The following is an 8,769-nucleotide window of genomic DNA, read 5'->3' on the forward strand; positions in this document are numbered from 1 at the left end:
TTTCAAACAACTCATTTAACTCATGGGAAGGGGGAAAAGTAACCTCCGGTTTCTTTTCTTTAAACATGTGGACCCTCGTGTCAGGTACAGAGGGGTCATCCGTGATATGCAACACATCTTTTATTGCAATAATCATATAATGAATACTTTTTGCCAACTTTGGCTGCAACCTTGCATCATCGTAGTCGACACTGGAGTCAGAATCCGTGTCGGTATCAGTGTCTGCTACCTGGGATAGTGGGCGCTTCTGAGACCCAGAAGGGCCCTGTGACATAGTAAAAGGCAAGTATGGACTCCCTGCATTTTCCCTGGACTCCGCTTTGTCCAACCTTTTATGTAATAAATTCACATTTGCATTTAAAACATTCCACATATCCAACCAATCAGGTGTCGGCGTTGCTGACGAGACACCACACTCATTTGCTCCACCTCCTCCCTAGAAGAGCCTTCCGCTTCAGACATGCCGACACACGCGTACCGACACCCCCACACACTCAGGGAAATATCCAATATGGGGACAGTCCCCCAATAAGGCCCTTTGGAGAGACAGAGAGAGAGTATGCCAGCACACACCCAGCGCCAATGACCCTGGAAAACAATTTCCCAGACACACAGCGCTTTAATATTATTCAATATACATTCACTGCCAAATTAAGTGCCCCCCTCTTTTTAAGCCCTCTGTCACCGTGTTCAACAGGGGAGAGTCCGGGGAGCCAGCGTCTCTGCAGTGTGCTGTGGAGAAAATGGCGCTGGTCAGTGCTGTGGAATCAAGCCCCGCCCACTCAGCGGCGGGCTTCGGTCCCGCTCAAAAATACAATACTGGCGGGGGATTTGTATATATATTGCCTCCGCAGCCCATATATACTAAAATGCCAGCCTAGAGGTTTTATATTGCTGCCCAGGGCGCCCGCCCCCCCCCCCCCCCCCCCACGCCCTGCACCCATCCGTGCCTTAGTGTGTGTTGTGTGTGGGAGCAATGGCGTGCAGCGTTACCTCAGTGAAGAGCAGAAGTCTTCTGCCGCCTGTGATGTCTTCTTTCTTCTAATACTCACCCGGCTTCTATCTTCCGTCTCTGCAAGGAGGACGGCGGCGTGGCTCTGGGACGAACGGCGAGGGTGAGACCTGCGTTCCGATCCCTCTGGAGCTAATGGTGTCCAGTAGCCTAAGAAGCAGTGCCTATCACTTAAGTAGGTCTGCTTCTCTCTCCTCAGTCCCACGATGCAGGGAGCCTGTTGCCAGCAGTGCTCCCTGAAAATAAAAAACCTAACAAAATTCTTTATCGGAGAAACTCAGGAGAGCTCCCTGTAATGCACTCTATCTCCTCTGGGCACAGGATCTAACTGAGGTCTGGAGGAGGGGCATAGAGGGAGGAGCCAGTGCACACACATTCTAAAGTTCTTTATAGTGCCCATGTCTCCTGCGGAGCCCGTCTATACCCCATGGTCATTACGGAGTCCCCAGCATCCTCTAGGACGTAAGAGAAATTAAGGTTACCTCCTGCAAGCGCAGCATGGCTGCACCTGCAGGAGACCCGTCGCCATCTTTTTGATTGCGGTGGCTGTGTGTGATGTCACACCGCCGGTTTTTATCCACGCCCCCGCAACACTTCGTCTAGGAAACGGAGCGTTGCCACCCCCACCCCCGCCCTGCGAATGCCTCTACCTGATTGACAGGTAGAGACGTTCACATTTTCTGTGTGCACCTGCAGGACGGGCGCTGTGCATGTACCCGCATCATTTTCGGAATTTTTGCGGCTGGATCGCGATCCAACCTGAATCGGCCCCATCGACCCTAATCTACCAACAAAGAGGCCAATAACATATTTTTAGAATTTCTTCCATTTTACTGCATAAAACAACGACAAACCTCATTGTAGCGCTCATTTCAGGACTGTCAGACTGCATCTAAGACCACACTGATATGTGCAGTAGAACTGTACTGAGTGTTATGTATTATTATATATAACCCTGGCATGTGACGGCATGTGACATCTGCAGCTATAAATACTTGCACTTTACAGGATGGGGAGATTGCGAAAGAAAAACTTCATAAATAACAGCAAGTCCATTCACCAATACTTTGTTGGCCCGCTACAAGCCAGTATTATTATGAACTACTGTAACTAACCTGCATTATTGGCTCATGATGTTTAAGAGCCTCCTGTTATTGTAAAGTATTGAATCCAGGGTGCTATAACCCCAAAACAGATGAGAAACATTGTCACACCCGCATAAATGTGTTACTGTCTGCCCTGTGCTTGCTGCCTGTGTGGGATACGTACTAATTGGCGTCGGGCAGGATCTCGTCCGCCAGAATGCTGCGCTCGCCACAGGTTATATTCTCCCTCTATGGGAGTCGTGGACACCCACAGAGGGCGAATAGCCTGTCTCGTCGGTATTCCGGTGGCAGCGGCATCATTTAACCCCATGTCGTGATTCCGGCATTGGTATTGTGACCGCTGGGATCCCGACTGGCGGTACTAATTGCCGGTGGACGGGATCCCGGCTGTCATGATCCCGACAGCGGGATCTGTGTGACCCATAGGACAGAGCAGGTCAGCAGTAGCGGATCTTGCTACGGGCAAGCAGGTTTTTTTTGCCCGGGGTGCCGCCTTCCGGAGGCCGCCGTCATCGCGTACCGCACTGCATTGTGGGAGCGGCACATAGACACTAGAGGTCATAATTGAAATCTAGTGTCTATGCGGTGCTATGGGAGAGACGTCATTACGTCTCTCCGATAGATCCGAGGAGCGGCGCCAGTGGCCTGAGACGGAGGGCAGCAGCGTTCGGGAAGCAGGAGCGGGGATTGTAAGTATAAATTTATTTTTATTTATTTTGTAAACGGCGCAACTAGGGGGCACAGTACTGGGGGCAATACTACTGTGGGCATAACTGACCACGCCCCTTCTCCATGAAGCCACGCCCCTATTTTTCACCCAGGGTGCCGCAAGGTCTAAATCCGGCCCTGCAGGTCAGACAACACATAGGGAGCAGACACTCACCTGCTGCCTGTGTGACCCATAGGACAGAGCAGGTCAGACAGCACATAGGGAGCACTCACCTGCTGCCTGTGTGACCCATAGGACAGAGCAGGTCAGACAGCATCAAAGGAGCAGACACTCACCTGCTGCCTGTGTGACCCATAGGACAGAGCAGGTCAGACAGTATCAAGGGAGCAGGCACTCACCTGCTGCCTGTGTGACCCATAGGACAGAGCAGGTCAGACAGCATCAATTGAGCAGGCACTCACCTGCTGCCTGTGTGACCCATAGGACAGAGCAGGTCAGACAGCATTAAGGGAGCAGACACTCACCTGCTGCCTGTGTGACCCATAGGACAGAGCAGGTCAGACAGCACATAGGGAGCACTCACCTGCTGCCTGTGTGACCCATAGGACAGAGCAGGTCAGACAGCATCAAGGGAGCAGGCACTCACCGGCTGCCTGTGTGACCCATAGGACAGAGCAGGTCAGACAGCATCAAGGGAGCAGGCACTCACATGCTGCCTGTGTGACCCATAGGACAGAGCAGGTCAGACAGCACATAGGGAGCACTCACCTGCTGCCTGTGTGACCCATAGGACAGAGCAGGTCAGACAGCATCAAGGGAGCAGGCACTCACCGGCTGCCTGTGTGACCCATAGGACAGAGCAGGTCAGACAGCATCAAGGGAGCAGGCACTCACCGGCTGCCTGTGTGACCCATAGGACAGAGCAGGTCAGACAGCATCAAGGGAGCAGGCACTCACATGCTGCCTGTGTGACCCATAGGACAGAGCAGGTCAGACAGCACATAGGGAGCACTCACCTGCTGCCTGTGTGACCCATAGGACAGAGCAGGTCAGACAGCATCAAAGGAGCAGACACTCACCTGCTGCCTGTGTGACCCATAGGACAGAGCAGGTCAGACAGCATCAAGGGAGCAGGCACTCACCTGCTGCCTGTGTGACCCATAGGACAGAGCAGGTCAGACAGCATCAATGGAGCAGGCACTCACCTGCTGCCTGTGTGACCCATAGGACAGAGCAGGTCAGACAGCATTAAGGGAGCAGACACTCACCTGCTGCCTGTGTGACCCATAGGACAGAGCAGGTCAGACAGCACATAGGGAGCACTCACCTGCTGCCTGTGTGACCCATAGGACAGAGCAGGTCAGACAGCATCAAGGGAGCAGGCACTCACCGGCTGCCTGTGTGACCCATAGGACAGAGCAGGTCAGACAGCATCAAGGGAGCAGGCACTCACCTGCTGCCTGTGTGACCCATAGGACAGAGCAGGTCAGACAGCATCAATGGAGCAGGCACTCACCTGCTGCCTGTGTGACCCATAGGACAGAGCAGGTCAGACAGCATTAAGGGAGCAGACACTCACCTGCTGCCTGTGTGACCCATAGGACAGAGCAGGTCAGACAGCACATAGGGAGCACTCACCTGCTGCCTGTGTGACCCATAGGACAGAGCAGGTCAGACAGCATCAAGGGAGCAGGTACTCACCGGCTGCCTGTGTGACCCATAGGACAGAGCAGGTCAGACAGCATCAAGGGAGCAGGCACTCACCTGCTGCCTGTGTGACCCATAGGACAGAGCAGGTCAGACAGCACATAGGGAGCACTCACCTGCTGCCTGTGTGACCCATAGGACAGAGCAGGTCAGACAGCATCAAAGGAGCAGACACTCACCTGCTGCCTGTGTGACCCATAGGACAGAGCAGGTCAGACAGCATCAAGGGAGCAGGCACTCACCTGCTGCCTGTGTGACCCATAGGACAGAGCAGGTCAGACAGCATCAATGGAGCAGGCACTCACCTGCTGCCTGTGTGACCCATAGGACAGAGCAGGTCAGACAGCATTAAGGGAGCAGACACTCACCTGCTGCCTGTGTGACCCATAGGACAGAGCAGGTCAGACAGCATCAATGGAGCAGGCACTCACCTGCTGCCTGTGTGACCCATAGGACAGAGCAGGTCAGACAGCATCAAGGGAGCAGGCACTCACCTGCTGCCTGTGTGACCCATAGGACAGAGCAGGTCAGACAGCATCAAAGGAGCAGACACTCACCTGCTGCCTGTGTGACCCATAGGACAGAGCAGGTCAGACAGCATCTAGGGAGCAGGCACTCACCGGCTGCCTGTGTGACCCATAGGACAGAGCAGGTCAGACAGCATCAAGGGAGCAGGCACTCACCTGCTGCCTGTGTGACCCATAGGACAGAGCAGGTCAGACAGCATCAATGGAGCAGGCACTCACCTGCTGCCTGTGTGACCCATAGGACAGAGCAGGTCAGACAGCATTAAGGGAGCAGACACTCACCTGCTGCCTGTGTGACCCATAGGACAGAGCAGGTCAGACAGCACATAGGGAGCACTCACCTGCTGCCTGTGTGACCCATAGGACAGAGCAGGTCAGACAGCATCAAGGGAGCAGGCACTCACCGGCTGCCTGTGTGACCCATAGGACAGAGCAGGTCAGACAGCATCAAGGGAGCAGGCACTCACCTGCTGCCTGTGTGACCCATAGGACAGAGCAGGTCAGACAGCACATAGGGAGCACTCACCTGCTGCCTGTGTGACCCATAGGACAGAGCAGGTCAGACAGCATCAAAGGAGCAGACACTCACCTGCTGCCTGTGTGACCCATAGGACAGAGCAGGTCAGACAGCATCAAGGGAGCAGGCACTCACCTGCTGCCTGTGTGACCCATAGGACAGAGCAGGTCAGACAGCATCAATGGAGCAGGCACTCACCTGCTGCCTGTGTGACCCATAGGACAGAGCAGGTCAGACAGCATTAAGGGAGCAGACACTCACCTGCTGCCTGTGTGACCCATAGGACAGAGCAGGTCAGACAGCATCAAGGGAGCAGACACTCACCTGCTGCCTGTGTGACCCATAGGACAGAGCAGGTCAGACAGCATCAATGGAGCAGGCACTCACCTGCTGCCTGTGTGACCCATAGCACAGAGCAGGTCAGACAGCATCAAAGGAGCAGACACTCACCTGCTGCCTGTGTGACCCATAGGACAGAGCAGGTCAGACAGCATCAAGGGAGCAGGCACTCACCTGCTGCCTGTGTGACCCATAGGACAGAGCAGGTCAGACAGCATCAAGGGAGCAGGCACTCACCTGCTGCCTGTGTGACCCATAGGACAGAGCAGGTCAGACAGCACATAGGGAGCACTCACCTGCTGCCTGTGTGACCCATAGGACAGAACAGGTCAGACACCATCAAGGGAGCAGACACTCACCTGCTGCCTGTATGACCCATAGGACAGAGCAGGTCAGACAGCACATAGGCAGCACTCACCTGCTGCCTGTGTGACCCATAGGACAGAGCAGGTCAGACAGCACATAGGGAGCAGACACTCACCTGCTGCCTGTGTGACCCATAGGACAGAGCAGGTCAGACAGCATCAAGGGAGCAGGCACTCACCTGCTGCCTGTGTGACCCATAGGACAGAACAGGTCAGACAGCATTAAGGGAGCAGACACTCACCTGCTGCCTGTATGACCCATAGGACAGAGCAGGTCAGACAGCACATAGGCAGCACTCACCTGCTGCCTGTGTGACCCATAGGACAGAGCAGGTCAGACAGCACATAGGGAGCAGACACTCACCTGCTGCCTGTGTGACCCATAGGACAGAGCAGGTCAGACAGCATCAAGGGAGCAGGCACTCACCTGCTGCCTGTGTGACCCATAGGACAGAACAGGTCAGACAGCATTAAGGGAGCAGACACTAACCTGCTGCCTGTATGACCCATAGGACAGAGCAGGTCAGACAGCACATAGGCAGCACTCACCTGCTGCCTGTGTGACCCATAGGACAGAGCAGGTCAGACAGCACATAGGGAGCAGACACTCACCTGCTGCCTGTGTGACCCATAGGACAGAGCAGGTCAGACAGCATCAAGGGAGCAGGCACTCACCTGCTTCCTGTGTGACCCATAGGACAGGGCAGGTCAGACAGCATTAAGGGAGCAGACACTCACCTGCTGCCTGTGTGACCCATAGGACAGAGCAGGTCAGACAGCACATAGGGAGCACTCACCTGCTGCCTGTGTGACCCATAGGACAGAGCAGGTCAGACAGCACATAGGGAGCAGACACTCACCTGCTGCCTGTGTGACCCATAGGACAGAGCAGGTCAGACAGCATCAAGGGAGCAGGCACTCACCTGCTGCCTGTGTGACCCATAGGCTAGAGCGGGTCAAACAGCACATAGGGAGCACTCACCTGCTGCATGTGTGACCCATAGGACAGAGCAGGTCAGACAGCACATAGGGAGCAGACACTCACCTGCTGCCTGTGTGACCCATAGGACAGAGCAGGTCAGACAGCACATAGGGAGCAGACACTCACCGGCTGCCTGTGTGACCCATAGGACAGGGCAGGTCAGACAGCATCAAGGGAGCAGACACTCACCTGCTGCCTGTATGACCCATAGGACAGAGCAGGTCAGACAGCACATAGGGAGCAGACACTCACCTGCTGCCTGTGTGACCCATAGGACAGAGCAGGTCAGACAGCATCAAAAGAGCAGGCACTCACCTGCTGCCTGTGTGACCCATAGGACAGAACAGGTCAGACAGCATCAAGGGAGCAGGCACTCACCTGCTGCCTGTGTGACCCATAGGACAGAGCAGGTCAGACAGCACATAGGGAGCACTCACCTGCTGCCTGTGTGACCCATAGGACAGAGCAGGTCAGACAGCACATAGGGAGCAGACACTCACCTGCTGCCTGTGTGACCCATAGGACAGAGCAGGTCAGACAGCATCAAGGGAGCAGACACTCACCTGCTGCCTGTGTGACCCATAGGACAGGGAAGGTCAGACAGCATCAAGGGAGCAGACACTCACCTGCTGCCTGTATGACCCACAGGACAGAGCAGGTCAGACAACACATAGGGAGCAGACACTCACATGCTGCCTGTGTGACCCGTAGGGCAGGGCAAGTCAGACAGCACATTATAGGGAGCAGACACTCACCTGCTGCATGTGTGACCCATAGGGCAGGGCAGAGCAGACACTAACATGCTGCCTGTGTGACCCATAGGGCAGGTCAGACAGCACATTATAGGGAGCAGACACTCACCTGTGGCCACATTAATAAGCCTAGTCCCGGTGCAGCAGCAGACACCATACAGCGCGGCTCTGGCTCAGCTGGCTGAAACACTTCCCTGTCTGTCTCTGTTGTTTAGATCCTGCACTCACTGACCTCCTGGTCTCTTATTGGTCGGGAATGATACCGAACTGCTCTGTGATTGGTAGCTTCAGCCTTCAGTTGTCAACATTGCAAGCAAGAGAAAGGGGCGGGGAAATGCTTCTTAGCTGCACATTACAGATTGTATTCAATACATACATTGTGTATATTGTTTTGTGTGCAATGCTGTGTGTGTGTCCCAAAGTGCTCCCTTTATTGTTTTTCCAAATGGTTTACTTTTAATGAATGTGCAGCTAGTTAGTGATAGTGAGAAGGTGGTTTGCCTGCAGGGGTGAGATTACATGGTGTCTGCTCTGTACTGATATACAGCACGTGATGATGTTTACAAGTTGACCATTAACTGCTTTAAGACTGAGTACAGATTGGTATATATTCAGATAATTATTTCCAGATTATCTCTAATGCATTAGATTCCATTGCCTGTATTCCCCTGATACCTATTAGGATGAGATGTGTGTGGAATGTTTTGCTGATGGTACAGCAGGGGTTCTCAGACTGTTTTGCTCTGAGACCAGTGGCAAACGCAGGATTTCTAGAAGGGGGTTTCCAAATGC

The 8,769-nt window shown here is 54.1% G+C and overlaps 1 protein-coding gene across 2 annotated transcripts in view; it reads right to left on the reverse strand.

Moving 5' to 3' along the window:
- GSDME (gasdermin E) overlaps positions 1 to 8,207 on the reverse strand; it is a 297,722-nt gene extending 289,515 nt beyond the window's left edge. The window contains exon 1 of one of the 2 annotated variants that reach the window (XM_063921700.1): positions 8,087 to 8,207. The gene's annotated coding sequence lies outside the window, so the exon portion shown is untranslated. Of the gene's footprint in view, positions 1 to 1,866; positions 1,889 to 8,086 lie in introns of those variants that run through there. The other variant, XM_063921701.1, reaches the window with a different exon arrangement.
- Positions 8,208 to 8,769: the final 562 nt, after the last annotated feature.

This window comes from Pseudophryne corroboree, chromosome 5 (genome assembly GCF_028390025.1).
Source record: "Pseudophryne corroboree isolate aPseCor3 chromosome 5, aPseCor3.hap2, whole genome shotgun sequence".
In the NCBI taxonomy this organism is placed as follows: Eukaryota; Metazoa; Chordata; class Amphibia; order Anura; family Myobatrachidae; genus Pseudophryne; species Pseudophryne corroboree.